Source organism: Melozone crissalis, unplaced genomic scaffold (genome assembly GCF_028551555.1).
Source record: "Melozone crissalis strain CALT ecotype California unplaced genomic scaffold, PUWL_Pcris_2 ptg000066l_1, whole genome shotgun sequence".
Taxonomy (NCBI): domain Eukaryota; kingdom Metazoa; phylum Chordata; class Aves; order Passeriformes; family Passerellidae; genus Melozone; species Melozone crissalis.
In genome coordinates, this window is record NW_026535844.1 from 7,533,328 (window position 1) to 7,552,595 (window position 19,268).

Consider the following 19,268-nt stretch of genomic DNA (forward strand, 5'->3'; position numbering starts at 1 on the left):
AATAGCCCATTTTGCTTCTCCAAACATGGACACCAGCTTTACAGGCCATTTTCCAGAGTCAGTGTGGTCTGCGTGTGTTATTTCAGAGGATTCTTACATCAAGGTCATCTCTGCAGTGCCACTGACACTCAAGTAAATGCATTCCTGATGCCCCATCCCAGAAACTGCCAGGCAAGAAACAGGAGGTTTGTGATGCTGAAAGATCAGGCTTGGTGACGCGGAGAAAGCAGCTTGGACTATGAAAGAAATATGTTAGACTATGAGGATGTTAAACAATCATCTTCATGTTCTCAACAAATTTCCCTGTGAGAAGAATTGGGGTGGAGATCAACTTGCAAAATGTCTTTTAGAAACTCCTGCAGAAAGCTTGTTTTTGGGACTGGGATTTGGGGGTGGTTTGGGGTTTTCTTGCAAGGTAACATTAGACCTGATGCACTTGCTTCACATTTTCAGGTCATCCTCACAGCCAGATGAGCTGCAAAAACATAAATCCCAAAGCAAATTGTTGCTGGAGACTGAGGAATATTCTCCTGTGTGGAGGCTGGAGTGCTCTGGGAATTCCCTTCCCATGTACAGAAACCTCCAGCTGCTGCTCCCAGTGCGGGGTCCCCCTGTGCTCACAGGCCTCTGCAGCCTCTGCAGAATTTGCCTCTTACCATGGCCGCCGTTTCCCTGAAGTAAGGAGGTTCTCCTTCCACCATCTCGATGGTCACAATGCCAAAGGCCCAGATGTCCACCTTGGGGCCATAAGGAGATCTGGTCACAACTTCTGGGGCCATCCAGTGAGCAGTGCCCACCATGGAGCTGCGCTGGTCCTGCTCAGGGCTGAGCTGAGCACAGAGGCCAAAATCAGCTGAGGACAGAAACAAACCCTGTCAAAGGCAGCTGCAATGAGGAAACCAAGCACCAAGATTCCCCACTCTCAGTCTGAGAGTGCAGTAGTGAAGTCAGCTGGAAAAGCCCTCAGGGCTGTAGCCAAGGAAAGATGGAACTGGACCCTTCAAGAAACCCTCAGCTTTCATGCAGTGGCTTTTACTGATTCCCTTGGAGATTTAGATTCCCACTGCTGCCCCTCTGGCAGGGCCATAGGCAGAGCAAAGGCACTGCTGGCAGCCTGCTCCTCTGCTGAGCTCTCTGCAGGGGCAGCCGCTCTCAGCTGGCAGCAGGGGCCGGGCAGTGCCCCCAGCAGCCCTTGTGGGGCTCTGGCCCTCCCTGGGAAGCAGCCCCACACCCGCAGCCCGGGAGCGCCGTGCCTGGCCAGGAACACCCACCCAGCCTGACAGAGCCGTCCGTGCCCAGGAGGATGTTGGAGCTCTTCAGATCCCTGTGGATCACCCGCTTGGAATGGAGGAAATCCAGGCCCTGCACACACTGAGAGAGAACAATGTGGTAAATAGGTGTGATTCATGCTGATAAAATTGAAACAGTAATCAATATTGATACAGTAATTAATATTTGGAAATAAGAAAACAGATAAAAGTTGTAATGCCAAAGAAGAAAGGGAGAGGAGGGGCTCCACCCCCTCTCCTGGCAGATGTTCAAGGAGAGGAGGAAAAACAAGAGAGAACAGTTACTAAAAATTAACAGAGAGAAGTGAAAATCTGGTTGGGTCCCAGGAAAATGCCCGCTATAAGAGATTTATTGCTTTGATGCTAAAATGTAGTAATATGTTAGTTTTGGCTTGCATTATCCTGGCTTGGTGCGCATGTGTAACCCAAAGGTGAATTAAAGGACAATGAAGAAGACTATATGGCCTTCATCAGAGACGACCCCCAAAGACTTGTGCAACCACCAAACCGAGTGGTGGCGCATGCGTGGTAAAGGTGGTGAGGAGGGCGGAGACAGAAAAGTGACGAACCAAAAATAGGAGGAGATGGCATTGACACATGGCATATAAGGGGCGACTTTCACTTGGCAAGATTGTACATGAAGTGGCAAGGGTCATTGAACCCTGCCCTCCGTACCCCGCGGTTGTTTTATCTTATGCGCTATTATTTGAACCATATTATCCCTTATTTATATATTTGCTAAACTATTTAATTAAAATTGCTGCTACCTTAAATATTGTTTGGGTTTTTTTTAGGATGGGATTATTGGGCAAATATAACACCTGCGAGCAGAGAAGGACACTGGTCAGGGCTGGGCTGGCTGCTGAGAATGCCTTGGGCAGGAGGATCCTCCGGCAACGAGCCCAGAGCCACTCTGGGCACTGAGGCCTCTGTGTCCCACAGCAACGGGAACACCACGGGGACGTGGCGCTGTTCCTGTGACATCCCAGCAGCAGCTCACGCAGAAACCACCTGGAAGGTTCTCCTGTGTCACAAAGGAGCACAAAGAACCCTCCCAGGGCACAGACCATGGCCCAAAGGGTGCAAGAGGAACTTGGAAAATGCAACAAACAAGGACACCCCATAGCCCAGCCTGAACACTGAGGAGGAACAAGGACGGCACCAAACCAAAGGAAACGTGACCTTTAGTCACTGATACTTCTGACTAAAAGCAGCAAGCCTTGTTCCGTCTGGGATCTTTGTTCTAGTTCTAAAAACAAGCAAGGTTCCCCACTCTAAATACCCAGAAAGCAGGAACTGGGGAGGAGGTGAGATTAGGAAGGAGGAGGAGGAGGAGGGAGAGAGGAAAAGGAGGAGGAGGAAGAGGAGGAGCAGGAGCAGGAACAGGAGGAACAGGAGGTTCCAGTGCCCCCTGTGACCGCAGCCGCGGGACCATCGCCCCCAGCTCATCCTGCAGGTGAGCAGGGAGGGGGAGCTCGTCCCAAATCCATCAGGGGGGTCCCTGAGAGGGTTTTTTATTGGGGTGTGTTTGGAGCTCGCAGATTGTGAAATTGATCCCAAATATCATCTGGTGTCTCTGGGAGGTTTTTTTCTCTGTGTGTGTAGGTTTGGTTCTTGCAGGAGCCCAAAGCTGAGCCCCTTGGGGGGATCTTTGGGGGCCCACGTGGCCATTGCCCCGTATGGGCAGGGGAGGACATTGGTCCTGGGGACCCCCGGGAGAGAAGAGGAGGGGAACCCCTGGGACCCCCAGAATGGAGAGAGCAGAGAGGGGTGATCCCAGAGCTGGGGGACCCCGGCAGACTGGAAAGGGAGGGAGCCTGGGGAGGAGGGACCCCTGGGATCCCTGGGACCTCAAAGCAGAGCATCAGGGTTGAAGGGACCCCATGGACCCCCAAAAGCCCCTGGATCATCCCTAAGCAGGACGCCGGAGAATGAAGAACCCCTGGAACCATTGGACCCCTGTGATCCCAAGGAAAGGAAACCTGTGGAACCCCAAAAGTGGAGAGATCAGCAATAGGGAGCTCCTGGGAGAGTTTTTTTGGGCTAAATCTTGATGTGTGGAGATTTTCATGGACACAAGACTCCTGCTGAGTTCCAGAGATGGACCTGGCCAGGAGGAGCCTCTACTCCAAGGCGCTCCCACCTTGGTTTCCCCCAAACCAGGGTCTGTCATTCCCAAGCTGTGGCCAGATGGAGGAGGAGGAAAAGCCCCAGAGATCCCTCACAAGGAGGGGCTGCAAACCCAGCCCAGGGAGGGGTGAGGAGGAAAGAGCCGCCCTGAGCCAGGAAGGCGGCCAGAGATGCAGCCAGAGCTCAGAGCTGGTGGAGAAGCCTCATGGCAGGGAGAAGGCCCACAAGTGCTTGGAATGTGGGAAGGCTTTCAGCTCCAGCTCCACCCTGATGGAACACCTGAACACCCACACTGGGGAGAGGCCCTGGGAGTGTGGGGAATGTGGGAAGAGCTTCAGTGGGACCTCCGACCTCAGCAAGCACCACAAGATCCACACTGGGGAATGGCCCTAGGAGTGCTTGGAATGTCAGAAGAGCTTCAGGTGGGATTCAGAGATCGTCACTCACCACCACTTCCACACCAGGGAGAGGCCCTGCGAGTGTCCCGAGTGTGGGAAGAGCTTCGTGTGCTGCTCCACCTCCATCCCCCATGGGAGGATCCGCGCTGGATGATCCACAGTGAGCCCCGTTGGGCAGAGCCCTGGTGACCCCTGTTCTGGCTGATCAGTGTTGGGCAGGGGGAAGGTGTTGGAGAGATTTCTTTGTGCTGCTATGATTTGGTTGGTAATAAATTCCCTCTGTGTGTCCAGGCTGGATCTGTTGTGCCCGTGTGGGATTTGCTTCGGGATCTCTCCCGGTCCTTGTCCCCACGCAGGAACCCTCGGTTCCATTTTCTGTCCCTGTGTGGCTGCGGGGGGCAGGGACAGAGCGGCTCTGGGGGTGCCTGGCATCGGGCCAGCGTCACCGCTCGCCACGGGCAGCCCTGAGATGCCGCGCACCTGGGCACGCATTGCTGGGCTCACCTGAGCTCCCACCTGCACAGCGCCCCAAAGTTCCCCCTGCCCAAAAAACCCCCAGCCCGGGGCTGCAGCGTCCCGGAAAGGCCTCAGCCAATGGCAGCGCAGGCAGGAGGAGGCTTAGCCAATGAGAGCTCGGGGCGTTGGATTGCCTCATCGGTTGCTTGGCAGAGCCCGTGGCCGATCGCTGCCCAGAAGCGGCGGCAGCCAATGAGAGCGCGCGGCGCTGCCGAGCCCGCCCTGCTCCGGACTGGCGCTCCCAGCGCAGCGCGGCTGCTTTGGGGCTGCTGCTCCCTGCCCGGCCCCGGCCATGGGGCGAGGGGCGGCAGCTGGGGCCCTGCTGGTGGCACTGGTGGTGCTGGGAGCCCCCTCCCCGGCGCGGGCTGAGCTACAGCTGCCTGGTGGAGCACGTCAGCCTGGAGCAGCCCCTGAGGCGGCACTGGGGTACGGGGGAGCCCCTGGGGGCGCTGGCAGAGCCGCTGGGCTGTCCTGGGAGCCACTGGGAGGGAGCTGGAGAAAGCCGGGCTGGAAGTGGGAGAGGGGCTGGGGGCTGGGCAAGGGCTGGGAAGGGGTTTGGGGGATGGTGGGGAGGGTGGGATGGGCTTGGGGGGTCGTGGTGGGCACTGGGAGGGAGTTTGGGGGCGCTTTGTGTGACTGGGAGGGATCGCAGGGAGCCCCGAGGGGCTGGAAGGAGATCGGCAATGGCAAAGCGGGGCTCGCCATGAGCTCGGTTGTGCTGGGCACAGCCTGGGAGGGCTCTGGCTGAGTCCTGCTGGGGCTGCCAAGGGACTGCGAGAGGCTTTGGGGGTCCTGGGGCGCTGGGGGGCAACTGGGAGGGGGCTGTGGGATGCTGAGAGGGACGAGAGGGGCTTTGGTGGCTCCTGGCCAGGACAAAAAGGGATCGGAGGGAGCTTTCAGTGGTTCCTGGCTGGGCTGGGGGCCACAGGGAGGGCGCTGGGAGGGGCTCGGGGTGTCGGTGAGAGGTTTTGGGGCTGCTGAGCCCTGCGGACTCCCCAGAGATGCCGCCGGACGCCGCCCGCAGCAAGATGTTGACGGGCATCGGGGGCTTCGTCTTGGGCTTCGTCTTCCTGGCGCTGGGGCTCGGCTTCTCCCTGCTCAAGAAGGTCAGGGCGGGTGCCGGGGGTGGCGTCCCCCCCGTGGCGGAGCGTGTGCGCTCCCGCCGGGCCCCAGCCCGGTGTCACCCCCTTTTCTCTGCCCACAGAGCTCCTGAGCCGGCGGCGGCCGCAGCCCCTCCCCGTGGGCTCGGGCCCGGCCGGGACCCCCCGCTCCGTCCCCGCTCCGCTGATTCTGGGGGGGTCCCGTGTCCCCCCCAGCCCCGCTGGCGCTCTGCCCCCGCCCAGTGCCTGCTCCCAGTGCTCCCAAAAAAGCTTCCCAGTTGGCCCCGGGCCGTTTATTGGGGGGCGATGGGACGGATTTTGGCAAAGGGTGGGGGACAAAGGGTGGGGGCTGGGCCCGGGAGGAGCGGGACGAGGAGGAGGAGGAAGGAGAAGAGGGAAGAGGGAAGAAGGAGGAAGGAGGAAGGAGGAAGGAGGAAGGAGGGGGGGACGTCAGAGAGAGATGAGGGGAAGGAGGCGGGAGGAGGAGCGGGAGGAGCGATTGAACCGGGAGAGGAGAGGCGGGAGGAAGAGGAGGGGGAGATGAGGAGAGGAGCAGAAACAGGAAAAGTAGGGGGGATCCCCCGGCGTTCATCGAGGTGTCCATGGGGGGGCCAGGAAGATGTGGAACCCGCAGCCAGGAGTGTTCCCAACACGGGGAGCTCTGACCCTGGGGGTCACCCGGGATTATCCAGCGCGGATCTTCCAACGGGAGGTGGAGCTGGAGCGAGGCACGGAGCTCGTCCCGCACCGGGCACTGCGGGATCCGCGGGCAGCAACACATGCTCCTCCTGCTTCATCCCCCCTCCTGCTATGCGGCTCTGCCCTCACGCAGCCCGGGGGTCGCGGGGCGGGGCTGTGCCGTGTGCAGAGCCCGCCCCTGGCTGGGATTGGGCGATGGTGCCGTCAGTCGTGGATGTGGCGCGCTGATTGGTGGGAGCGGGGCGGAGCAGGGCCCCGGTGGCGGGCTGAGGGCGGCCGTGGCTGGGCAGCGGCGCCATTTTCGGAGCGTGTGTGTGGGCCTGTGAGCGGCGGCAGCGGCCGGAGCGCGGTGAGGCGGCGGCGGAGCTCGGAGGCGGCCGCAGCGCAGGTGGGAGCCGCGCTGGGTTGTGCGGGGTCTCGGGGCTGGCTGCGGGCCTCGGGGGCGGCAGGGGGTTCGGGCGGGTTCGTTGTGCCGTGTCCGGCCCGTGTTGCCGCTGGCGTGAGGGCGCTGCGGGAGCGGCTGCCCGCGGTCTCCTTGCGGCCGCTGCCTCGGCAGGAGCCGCTGGCGGAGCAGCGCTGGCTCGGCCCGGCTGCTGTGGCTGGGACAGAGGGGGCTGCCCCGTGCCCGGGGCTGTGCGGGGAAATTCCCGTGGCCGGCGGTTTCTGTGCCCAGAGGAGACAGAGGAGTCCTGTAAAAGTGACTTTATTGCTGAGCAGAGGGAGAGGCCGTGGGGCATTTGCCGTGCGCTCTCTGCCATTGTTGTAGTTCGCAGCCTTCTTTTTATCCTCATTTTCACGGCCTCATCTCCCTCTCCTTTTGCCCCCTGGCTGAGGTACTTGGAAGGTTCAGACCTCCCGATCCGGGAACTGCATGTCCGTGTTAATGTGCACCCCCACTTTTGTAAAACAGCCGATATTCACGGCTCTGTAAAGGGTTTGTTCTTCTGGAAGTTCAGGAATTTAGTGGGACTTTCTGTGAGCAGCAGTCCGTGTTCATTAGGAACATTTATTGAAACTGATGGTTTCGCCCGTTGCTTCCTTATCTACAAATCCCTGACCCCTCACTCAGCTGCTGAATGAGCTGCACTCTCAACGTGTGGAGCATGGTAAAAAGATGAGAGTTGCTGTAGCACATCAGAGGAGAAACAGCATTCGTTTAACCCATGGTCTGCCAGGGAGCCACAAAACCGTGTCCCATTCCCATCTTTCCACGTTTGGGCTGGAACATGAGGTGCTTTCGTACTTCCTTTGTTATCTGTTTCACCACTTTTCCTTTGTCATCTCTTTGCCAACAGCAGTTTGAGTAATTTAATTTTCCACAAACTCCCCTTTTTTCTGCTAAAAGGCAATATGATCCCATCCCATGGTGAAATGTTGTGTTCCTCATTTCAGTGGATTGCTCGGCAGGAAGGTCAGGAGCTGGAGCTGTCTGGTTGGTTATTGTTGCGAGGACAGCTTGTAATCTACTGATGCCATTGAAATGAGAAATGGGTTCTGTGGCTCCTGATATGAATTGGTTCGGCTTCCCAGAGGCTGGTCCCTGGTGTTGTAGAATTTGTTCTGCTGGCCGTTCATCTTTTCCCCATTTTTGGCTGCTCTCTCCAGCCAGGGCTGCATCAATTGACTGCTTTTCTCTAATTAAATCATCAAATACTTGGATACCCAACTGATTTCCCTGAATTTTAGGTAGCAAAAAGTCCCCAGTGCTCTAATATACCCTATATAACACAGACAGTGCCAGCACATGTTGGAGTGGGCAGAGGGATGATTCCCTTCCCATTTTTTTATAGTGAAGTTTTCCCAACATTCTGCTTTTGCTGTTTCCCTTTGCAGCTTCCCCCGTTTGTGTTGCAGGGTCAGATATCCTCCCCCTGGGCTCTGCATCGAGCTGTGCAAATTCCATCAGTGCCAGCAGGCAGAGCTTGGGGTGAGGGGCAGAGGGAATCAGCCCAATTCCTGCCCCAGGCAAGAGACCCAGGTGCATTGTGCACACTTTGCCCAGCAGTGTTCATTTGCATTTCTAAAGCTCCTCTGCAGGCTGCCTGGAATGAAGCTTCTCTTCCAGGGCAGCCATCTGGTGAGTCACATGTGGCCCCCCGATATCTGCTCTTTTTTTAAAAAGTATTAACTCTTTATGAGTTCAAAGTATTATGGTTAAAGCTGTTCAGTTTTGCAAAATGCAACATAAAAGCAAACATGGAAAAATGCAGAACAAAACTTGATTTTCACACTTCTGTCCCTAACCCACCTGACAATATAAAGTGGGAATATTATGAAAATTTTTTCTCATATTGTAATTTTGTCACTGAAACTGCAGGGAAAAGAAAAACTCTGCAAGAATCTCTTTAGTTTTAGAGAGTCAAGGCATTCCTTTGTTCCTGCCAGGGTGTGCAAAAGAAATAATTTTTTTCACAAATAGCCCAGCTGTGCAGAGAAAATCATTCCATGCCATGTGAGTTTTACTGGATTTTTCCTAAACTTTATGTCGTCAGAACTAATCTAAATCCACTGGTTTAATGTTCATTGCTTCCACGTTGTGTAAGTTTTTAGTATTTGGCTTCCTGTTGAACCCGGATTTCTTTGACTCTGATGTGAATTCGGTCTCCACACTCCTGGATTTCCTTCTCAGCCTTTTCCAGCCCAGGTGTCTCCAGCTCTGCCGGGGGCAGTGTCTGGGGTAGCTGTTGGTTGTGTTTACTGCTGGGCAATGTTGATGTTTTGTTGCTGGTCGTTATCTCTGTGGGTGTCTTTTGGGCTGTTCCCAGTCTGTTGGGATGTTAAACTCATCTCCATTGAGTGATGTAACACCCCTTATATAAAACCTTTAAAATTCCTTTCCCAAAGGCAAACCTTTGTTTAGAGAAACCTTTCTGAGCAGAGAAATAAGATTTAAAAGAACCAAAATCGGTACATTTTGCAGCAGTGCAGTGGCAGGCAGCCCAGAGTGGAATTGTGCCGTGGTGTTCCCCAGCAGCTGTGGCAGTGCAGGCCCAGCCAGCGCTGAAGCTGCAGCAGTGGCAGCAAGGCTTGGCCCCAGGGGCTGGAGATGGCAGAGGAGGGTGGCCAGGATTGCAGAGGATTCCAGGCGAGGATCTGTGGGCAGGCACAGGGGCTTGGCCCGCTGTGGAGCCCTGGCTGCTGCTGCGTTGCCTTCAGGGCAGGCTCAGGGGCGGCCTCCCATCCTCCTGCTGCAGGCGGGAAGTGCAAATCTGCGGGGCTTCAGAGCCCTTGAGGCCAGGCTGAGGGGTCCCCCCGTATTGAGCTGTGCTGGCGGCTGTTTGTGGCCTCAGGGACACTTGGCATGGGCCCCTTGGCCACCAGTGGTGCTGCTTTGCACTCCTTAGGCAGGAGCCGATGTCCTGGCTGGGTGTTGGCAGCAGCAAAGTGCCAGAGCAGGCTGTGTGCCACCCCAGCTTGCTGTGGGAGAATATGCATTGATATCTGCTCCAGTGGTTGCTGAAGCAGTGAGAATTGCTTTTGCCCCCCTGTTAGGTGCCATGGTGTCAGCAGAAGATGTTGAAGCCTTCCTGCTCAGGGCATTTCAGTGCCAGGCTCTCACAAGCACCCACAGCTGCGCGGGTTGAGCTGAGCATGGGGCGGTGACCTGCGCTGTGTCTGATTCCCCTTCCTTAATAACAGCCTGTCTTGTAGCTCTTTTCCCTTCTGCTGCCCTTGCAGAGCCATCCACAAACACATTTTCTCCCTCAGGCCAGGGAATGTCCCATCAATCTGTCCCAGCCTGGGTGTGAAGCTCTGTCCCTTGAGTGCAGTCCTGGGTTCCTTGCCAGCCCCTCTCCAGGCTGTTCAAACAGGAGGCTGGGTTAAAGCCTTGCCCTGTCCTCAGTTCTAAATCCTCCTGTGCCATTGAACAAGTTTCATACTGTAATAACCGAGCCCTGCTCATCCATTTAGAGGCTCTTCTGGTTGTCAGAGCTTTAACTTGATGCCAGACTTGAAGTATAGGAGGTCCTATATAGGGTTAAATATTTTAGCACAAGAATTCCTTTGGCAAGACCCTGTTTATTATCCACCTATAATTCACATTCTTTTTCCATGTCTGGAAGGCCCAGTCCAGCTGCCTTAGTTAATCTTCATTTTAACACTTGAAAATTCTGTGTTTCCTCCTGCTGTCCATCCATCCAGTTTGTTGACTGGCAGGATAGGAGTGTTGTAGGGAAACATCCCTGGCTCCAAAAGCCCTGCCTTTAACAGGGACTCAATACCAGGCTGTGAGCCCTTCCTTCCCTCTCATGGAACAGGGTATTGCTTGTCCTGGTTGCTTTAAAGTAAATTGTAGAGGCTCCATATCTAATTTTCCCTCTTTCCCTGGGGCTGCCCACACTTTGGGGTTCACTTCAGCATAGGCCTTGTCAATCTTTTCACACAAAGGTAGAACAGAACTGGCCTCTGTATCCCCTTTTACAGTATTAAAATCCAGCTCTCAAATTCCTTCCCAGTTAATTACAATCACAGGAGGAAGAAAAAGAAATTAATTTTATTCAAAGCTATGCCCCACAACTTCTAATAGTGGTTGAACAAATCATACCTGGTCATCTTTCCCACTCATTCCCTTAAAAATTAAAGTATTCCTTTACTATTATCCCCTTTAGGTCTAAGATTCAGAGTGGATTGAGAGGCCCCTGTGTCCATCAGGAAATGCCTGCTCTCAATGCAGACCCACCCTGAATGTTCTCAAGGGCTGCAGTGTGGAGGGTCCCTGGTGTGATGGGAGCTGTGACAGCCCTGGCAATCCATGTCCATCAAGGGGTGGACTTGCTGGTCCTGAGGGTGCTGCTGTCTGTGCTTGCAGTGTCCTTGTGCCCTGCAGCTGGAGCCCTGGTTCCTTGCCAGGGGCTGTTTGGGTGGGCTCTCCCCTGGTGAGGAGGACAATGCCTCTGCCAGGTGCTTGTGGCCGAGCCGTGCCCTGGGTGCTGGGGCCCCCTTGGGCCCTGGGGTTGATCCCTCAGGGGCTGTAGGAACTGTGCCCTGGCCTTTGCCTTCAGCTTGGCCTTTTGCTGCTCCCTTCTTGCACTCACCTGCTGTGCCTTTGTGCCCAAGTGCTGCAGGGCCTTCTTGTGCCCCTCCTGCAGCCCCCCTCGGTGCCTGTGGGTGCTTGTCTTGCTTTTCAAGAGAGGCGTCTCCTCTGGAAGGCAGAAAAAGCCTCTCTTGGAATGGATAATGCAAACCCCATCCCTCTTAATTTTTAGACTAGTGAAATCAAGGGGCTCTCAGGCAAAGATATGGGAGTAGGAATACCAGTTCTTTACTAGTGTGTATAATAAAGCAAACAAACACCAACAGCTGCGGCACTGACAGCAAACAGAGCCCGGACCCAGTCCCGGCCTTTGGGCTGCGGCGCTTTGCCTTTGGGTGCAGTTCCGGGCACAGCCGGCAGGGGCGCTGGTGGCTCCCGTGGGGCGGGGCAGCGCATCCCTCCCATGGGAACCTCTCTGAACGGAAATAGAGCAATCCCTTCATCTAACTCTTTCACTTTTTTACCTTCTACAACCTTCCTTTCATGTTTTGGGAAAGAATTTGGAGAGGGCTGCCTTTTAACTGAGCTCCTCGTGTTTCGATAAAGTGCTTCCTGTAGAGAGAGAGAGTTTCCCTGAACAGCCGGAGCTGTGGTTACCAAGGGGCCGTACCTCAGAGCAGGACGGGGTCAGGGGAGGATATCCCGCCGAGGCTCGTTGGGAGTGTGGGCAGGGTCTGCTGCCGGAATCGGCAGAGGGGGATGTTCCCGTGGAGCCCGTGGCGGAGCGTGGGTAGCCCCCTGTCCTGGTTTAGGGCAAATTGTTAGAGAATCTGCAAAGGAGGGCCCCTCCAGAAAGCAAAACCCACACGGCCCCTCCCCCCAACCGGTTCGGGAAAAAATTCCTCGGAGAGAGGTGGAAAGAACCTGTTTATTTGACTGGCACAGCACCCCCCGCACACAAAATGAACAATACCAGCTGACACCGCTCTGAGAAAGATGACAAAATCAGAAAGTCTCTTTCAGGGGTGGTTGCTCTGTTCTCAGTCCCTCCGGCGCTGGGGCAGCTGCTGCAGCCAAACCTTCGGTGTTCCTGGGCCCCAGTCCGGAGCAGGTTCGAGATGGTCACAGGAACAGGAGAGGAGAAACAGTCCGGGAAGGAATTTGGACTGTTTAGCTAAACTAGCTAATAAGCAGAAGCAAAAGCGAGAGCAGAAGCAAGAGCAGAAAAGCAAGCAAGCAAAAGCAGCGAGCTGCTAGCTAGAAGTGAAAACAGCCCTAAGTACTGCCTTGTCTCTGTGTCCTGATAAGGGAAACCCAAACAAAACTTCCACTTTTCAGATCCAGTCTTAAAGGCACAGAACAGATGAATGGGGATACAAGCATCATAACGTCACCCCAGGACATTCCACCCCTTATCCCCATATCATCAACATATTACAACACATCATGCATTATTCACACGAAGTTTCCATCTGTTTCCCCAAAATTACAAGCAATACCCATCATGCCTTCATCATATCCCCACACTGGACCACTGAATCCAGGCCCTATATTACAGAGCCGCAGGATCCCCCCTTTTCACTTTAGTAACTTAAAGCTCCATCTATCACTTGCCCAGACCTTCGACACTTTCACATTTCCTTCTCCATCTTCCACTTGCCCAGACCTTCAACTCTTACACATTTCCTTCTATCTCATGTCTGTATGGTTTAATGTACAGACAATGGCAGTAACATCCAATGAACAGTGATATTGCATATCATTCTATCCCACAATCAGATCTCCCTGAGGTACACATCGTGTTGTTCCATCTCTTTGCATTATCCACCACGTGCAACCTGGTCCCTGAGCAAAGACAACCCCACGAATGGGTTTGTCTGTACTCGAGGCAGAATTGATCCACACAGTCTTCCCTAACAAACCTCTGATATGTACCACTGGGACTTTGTCTCCTTCTATTACATTCAGGGACTCAGACTGGGCAGGACCTGCTCGGTTGGTGGAACCTCGGGTGTTGACTAACCAGGTGGCCTTTGCTAAATGCTGCTCCCAATTCTTGAAAGATCCCCCACCCAAAGCTTTCAACTGGGTTTTTAGTAGTCCATTGTACCTCTCAACTTTTCCTGCAGCTGGTGCATGGTAGGGGATATGGTACACCCACTCAATGCCATGTTCCCTAGCCCAGGTGTTGATAAGGCTGTTCTTGAAATGAGTCCCGTTGTCTGACTCGATCCTCTCAGGGGTGCCATGTCTCCACAGGACTTGCTTTTCAAGGCCCAGGATGGTGTTCCGGGCTGTGGCATGAGACACAGGGTAGGTTTCCAACCATCCAGTGGTGGCTTCCACCATGGTCAGCACGTAGCGCTTGCCCTGGCGTGTCTGGGGCAGTGTGATGTAGTCAATCTGCCAGGCCTCCCCATACTTGTACTTGGAGCACCGCCCACCGTACCAGAGGGGCTTCACTCGCTTGGCCTGCTTGATGGCAGCACACGTCTCACAGTCATGGATAACCTGAGAAATACTGTCCATGGTTAGATCCACCCCTCGGTCTCGTGCCCATTTATAGGTGGCATCTCTGCCCTGGTGGCCTGAGGCATCATGGGCCCATCTAGCTAGGAATAACTCTCCCTTATGTTCCCAATCTAGGTCTATTTTGGACACCCCTATCTTTGCAGCTTGGTCTACCTGCTCATTGTTCTGGTGCTCCTCATTGGCCCTACTCTTGGGTACATGGGCATCCACATGGCGGACTTTCACAGGTAGCCTCCCTACCCTGGTAGCAATGTCTTTCCACTCGTCAGCAGCCCAAATTGGTTTCCCTCTACGTTGCCAGTTAGCCTTTTTCCACCTCTCCAGCCATCCCCACAGAGCATTGGCTACCATCCATGAATCAGTGTAGAGGTAGAGCTTTGGCCACTTCTCTCTCTCAGCAATGTCCAGGGCCAGTTGAACAGCTTTGAGTTCTGCAAGTTGGCTTGATCCACCTTCTCCTTCGGTAGCTTGTGCAACCTGTCGTGTGGGGCTCCATACGGCTGCTTTCCACTTCCGGTTCATGCCTACGATGCGACAGGAACCGTCAGTGAAAAGAGCGTAGCGTGTTTCCTCTGGTGGCAGTTGGTTATAGGGAGGGGCCTCTTCAGCACGTGTCACTGGTTCTTGTTCCTCTTCATCTGTGACAGCAAAATTCTCACCTTCGGGCCAATTTGTAATGACCTCCAAAATCCCAGGGCGATTCAGTTTACCTATACGGGCGCGCTGAGTGATGAGAGCAATCCACTTGCTCCATGTAGCACTGGTGGCATGGTGAGTGGAAGGAACCTTGCCTTTGAACATCCACCCCAGCACCGGTAGTCGGGGTGCCAGGAGGAGTTGTGCTTCAGTGCCTATTACCTCCGAGGCAGCCTGGACTCCTTCATAGGCAGCCAGGATTTCTTTCTCTGTTGGAGTATAGTTGGCTTCAGACCCTCTGTAGCTTCGACTCCAAAATCCCAGTGGTCGACCCCGAGTCTCCTCAGGCACCTTCTGCCAAAGGCTCCAGGACAAGCCATGGTTCCCGGCTGCAGAGTAGAGCATGTTCTTTACCTCTGGTCCTGTTCTGACCGGGCCAAGGGCTACTGCATGGGCAATCTCCTGCTTGATCTGGACAAAGGCTTGTTGCTGCTCAGGGCCCCACTGGAACTTGTTCTTCTTGCGGGTGACCAGGTAAAGAGGGCTCACGATCTGACTGTACTCAGGAATATGCATCCTCCAAAAACCTATTGCACCCAAGAAAGCTTGTGTCTCTTTCTTTTTGGTGGGTGGAGACATTGCTGTGATCTTGTTGATGACATCTGTAGGAATCTGACGCCGTCCATCTTGCCACTTCACTCCCAGGAATTGAATCTCACGAGCTGGTCCCTTTACTTTGCTCTTTTTAATGGCGAAACCAGCTCCCAGGAGGATCTGGATGATTTCCTTCCCTTTCTCGAACACTTCCGCAGCTGTGTTCCCCCACACAATGATGTCATCAATATACTGCAGATGTTCCGGAGCCTCTCCCCTTTCTAGTGCAGTCTGGATCAGTCCATGGCAGATGGTGGGGCTGTGCTTCCACCCCTGGGGCAGTCGGTTCCAGGTGTACTGCACTCCCCTCCATGTGAAGGCAAACTGAGGCCTGCATTCTGCTGCCAGAGGAATGGAGAAAAATGCATTGGCAATGTCTATAGTGGCATACCATTTTGCTGCCTTGGACTCAAGCTCACACTGGAGCTCTAATATGTCTGGCACGGCAGCGCTCGGTGGTGGAGTCACTTCATTCAATGCACGGTAGTCCACAGTCAATCTCCATTCTCCTTCAGATTTTCGCACAGGCCAAATGGGGCTGTTGAACGGTGAGTGGGTCTTGCTGACCACCCCTTGGCTCTCCAGCTCTCGGATCATCTTATGGATGGGGATCACGGCATCTCGAGTGGTCCTATACTGCCGTCGATGCACTATGGAAGTAGCAATTGGCACTTGTTGCTCTTCTCCCGTCAGGCATCCTACTGCAGATGGATTCTCAGACAACCCAGGCAAGGTGTTCAATTGCTGGATGCCCTCTGTCTCTACAGCAGCTATTCCAAATGCCCATCTGAGTCCTTTTGGGTCTTTGAAGTACCCACTCCGAAGGTAGTCTATGCCCAAAATACATGGGGCCTCTGGGCCAGTCACAATAGGATGCTTCTTCCACTCATTTCCCGTTAGGCTCACATCAGCTTCCACCAAAGTGAAATCCTGGGATCCTCCTGTCACACCAGCAATAGAAACAGACTCTGTCCCCACATGTCTTGATGGGATTAATGTGCATTGCGCACCAGTATCGACCAAAGCTTTGTACTCTTGTGGCTCCGAAGTGCCAGGCCAACGAATCCACACAGACCAGAAAACACGATTTTCCCTGGCCTCTACCTGGCTAGAGGCAGGGCCCCTCTAAGCCTGGTTATCCTTCTTTCCCTGGGCGTATGTTTTGGATGTTCCTTCGAGAGGATCAGACATGTCATCATCATCATACCTGGTCGGTCGGCTACGGGCAACTGGAGCTGCTTTCCTCCTGGTGGCTTCCTTCAGTTCACGCACCCGTCGTGCCAGAACAGCAGTAGGTTTCCTATGCCACCTTCTCATGTCCTCCCCACAATCACACAGGTAGAACCACAGCTCAGCTCGTGGGGTGTACCTTCTCTCGCCATCTGGGAAACGTCTGCCTTGGAGACCAGAACCTCGGATCTGTACTGCTGAAATTTGGAGAAGGTCTTCTTTAATCTCCTCTCTAAGCTTCTTATGGTTCTCCTCTATCTTATCCTCTAAGTTCTGCAGACGTGTTTCTACCGCTGCGATTCTGGCATGTGTCGGGCCATGTACAGCATCTGCATATGCTCGGAGCTTCCTTGCCATGTCAAGCACCGTCTCATCCCTCTCATCCCTCTTCATGATGGCTAAGGCAGAAGCATATTCGTGTGGCCCAAGTCGTACGAGTTTTCGCCACATCACAGACGTGCATGGTACTAAGTCTGGGTTCCTGGTTGTTACATCATCTGAGAAGATAATTTCTGCCACAGCCATTTCTCTCAAGCGTTGGATCCCTTGCTCTATTGTCTTCCACTGAGTTTGCTGCATATAGAGATCTTCTGCACACAGGTATCTTTCTGCTACGCTTCTTAGGACCCGTTCCCAGAGGCTGTGAGGGTTAGCCCCCCTCATCATTCCTTGGTCTATGACAGTATCCTGTGACAGGGATCCCAAATGCCTGGCTTCAGTGCCATCCAGAATTGTAGCCTCGCCTGCAGCATCCCAGAGACGGACAAGCCAACTAATTATGGATTCATCAGACCTTCGAGTGTAATCCTTCCGTAGGCCACGAAGGTCCTTCAGGGAAAAGGACTCATCTGATCTTGCACCTGCTGCTTTGACTCCTGATTTTATGTCAGGAGGCATTGAGGTTCCTTCTCCTTCATCATCATCATCATCCCCTGGTCGATTGGTCTTGTCCGTGCATTTCCCACTTCTAGTGCTGGTAGCAACAGCCATGGGTTTAGATGCTGGCTTCGAGCCTGGAGTGTTAGCTGCAGCCTGAGTCATCGGGACAGTTGCTGATTTATCTCCCTGCCCCCCTGCCTCTGTCTGCTGCCCGACAGTATCTAGCAGCGTGCGATAAGCATATGCCAGGGCCCAGCTCACTGCAATGACCTTCCTCTCCTTAGGCTCATCCTGGTACTTCTCTTTCAGATATTTCCCCACCTCAGCTGGATTCTGAATTTGTTCATGGGGAAAATCCCAGACTATAGGGTCAGAGAATTCCTTCAGGATTTGGCCCATATCCTCCCATTTCCCACACCACTTAGGATTTTCCACACCGGGGTCTACTCCTGAGTCAGGGGTCTCATCAGCCCGCCTAGAAATCTCAGCCCTCATTCTAGAGAAGCAGCAGGCTGTATAGAGGAAGGTTATCAGATTGGATACCAGGAAGATGGTCTCTTTAACATTGAGGGGAAACTGAACATCCTTCACTAGTGATGCAACTGATTCATAGGAGAAGGAGGAAAGCAGAGGCTGAAAAACCTCATTCCCTCCTGCTCCTCCTGCAACAAACTGGATGCATAACCATAGCCATGAACCATTCATACCTGGAGCAGACACTAGCATGTTTATAAACTTCTTGCACATTATTGCCACCAAGCCCAGCAGGATACCTACTCTGGTCACTGCCCCTCTGATGTAAAAACTACGTATTAGGGGCAATACTAAAGCTATTTCTGGATAAGAAAATAAACCTAGGGACCAGAGAGGTATTAAAATCTCAAAAAACCCTAGGGACCAGAAATGCATGCAAAACTTCACCCCAATAGACATTATCAATTCAAAAACCATGGCTATTAGCTGATTTAAACGAACACAGAGTAATAGCAACCAAAATGCAGTCAAAACAGGGTTTTTCCACTCTCTCTCGAGCCCCACGTTGGGCGCCAATATTTTGTCCTGGTTTAGGGCAAATTGTTAGAGAATCTGCAAAGGAGGGCCCCTCCAGAAAGCAAAACCCACACGGCCCCTCCCCCCAACCGGTTCGGGAAAAAATTCCTCGGAGAGAGGTGGAAAGAACCTGTTTATTTGACTGGCACAGCACCCCCCGCACACAAAATGAACAATACCAGCTGACACCGCTCTGAGAAAGATGACAAAATCAGAAAGTCTCTTTCAGGGGTGGTTGCTCTGTTCTCAGTCCCTCCGGCGCTGGGGCAGCTGCTGCAGCCAAACCTTCGGTGTTCCTGGGCCCCAGTCCGGAGCAGGTTCGAGATGGTCACAGGAACAGGAGAGGACAAACAGTCCAGGAAGGAATTTGGACTGTTTAGCTAAACTAGCTAATAAGCAGAAGCAAAAGCGAGAGCAGAAGCAAGAGCAGAAAAGCAAGCAAGCAAAAGCAGCGAGCTGCTAGCTAGAAGTGAAAACAGCCCTAAGTACTGCCTTGTCTCTGTGTCCTGATAAGGGAAACCCAAACAAAACTTCCACTTTTCAGATCCAGTCTTAAAGGCACAGAACAGATGAATGGGGATACAAGAATCATAACGTCACCCCAGGACACCCCCACATGGCTGATGGCAGCTGATCCGGCAGCTGCCGGCAGAGCAAAGGCAGGTGGAAGAGCCCGGCAGCAGCGGCGGTGCCCAGCGCAGGTGGCACGGGCAGGGCAGCCGGGGATGGGATGGCTGGGACCCCCCCTGGGTGCGGTGGGCGCGGTGACCTCGGAGCAGGCGGCAGGACAGAGCAACCCCCATCTTGCCCAGCATGGGCGGCAGAGCGGCCGCGGGCCAGGCAGTGGGAGCAGGGCACACAAATTGAGCGACAGCGCCGGGGCAGGTGGAGCTGCCCTGGGCAGTGAGGCCGCACCTGGGATGGAAACCGGGGCAGGCGGAGCTGAGGCGGGCAGCGAGCCGGGACCCGGGACAGGCGCCTGGGCCGCGAACGGAGGGGGCAAGACCTGCAGAGGATCCCACTGTCTTTCTGATTTTTCCTCCTGCTCCCCTCCCTTTCATTTCCCCTTTTTCTTTTCTTGTTTTTTTCTCGGGGCTTTCTGATACTTTAAAGATTTTTATTCTCCTAAAATCTCCTGTCTTACATATGACATATTCTCTTTCTTGTAGATTAAATGGGT

General features: G+C 54.1%; 2 pseudogenes; both read right to left on the minus strand.

Annotated features, from left to right (window-relative positions):
- The window catches only part of LOC128945472 (zinc finger protein 208-like), a 294,561-nt pseudogene that overhangs the window by 61,127 nt on the left and 214,166 nt on the right, over positions 1-19,268 (minus strand).
- Positions 1-19,268, minus strand: part of LOC128945543 (serine/threonine-protein kinase PAK 3-like) — a 56,662-nt pseudogene that overhangs the window by 3,871 nt on the left and 33,523 nt on the right.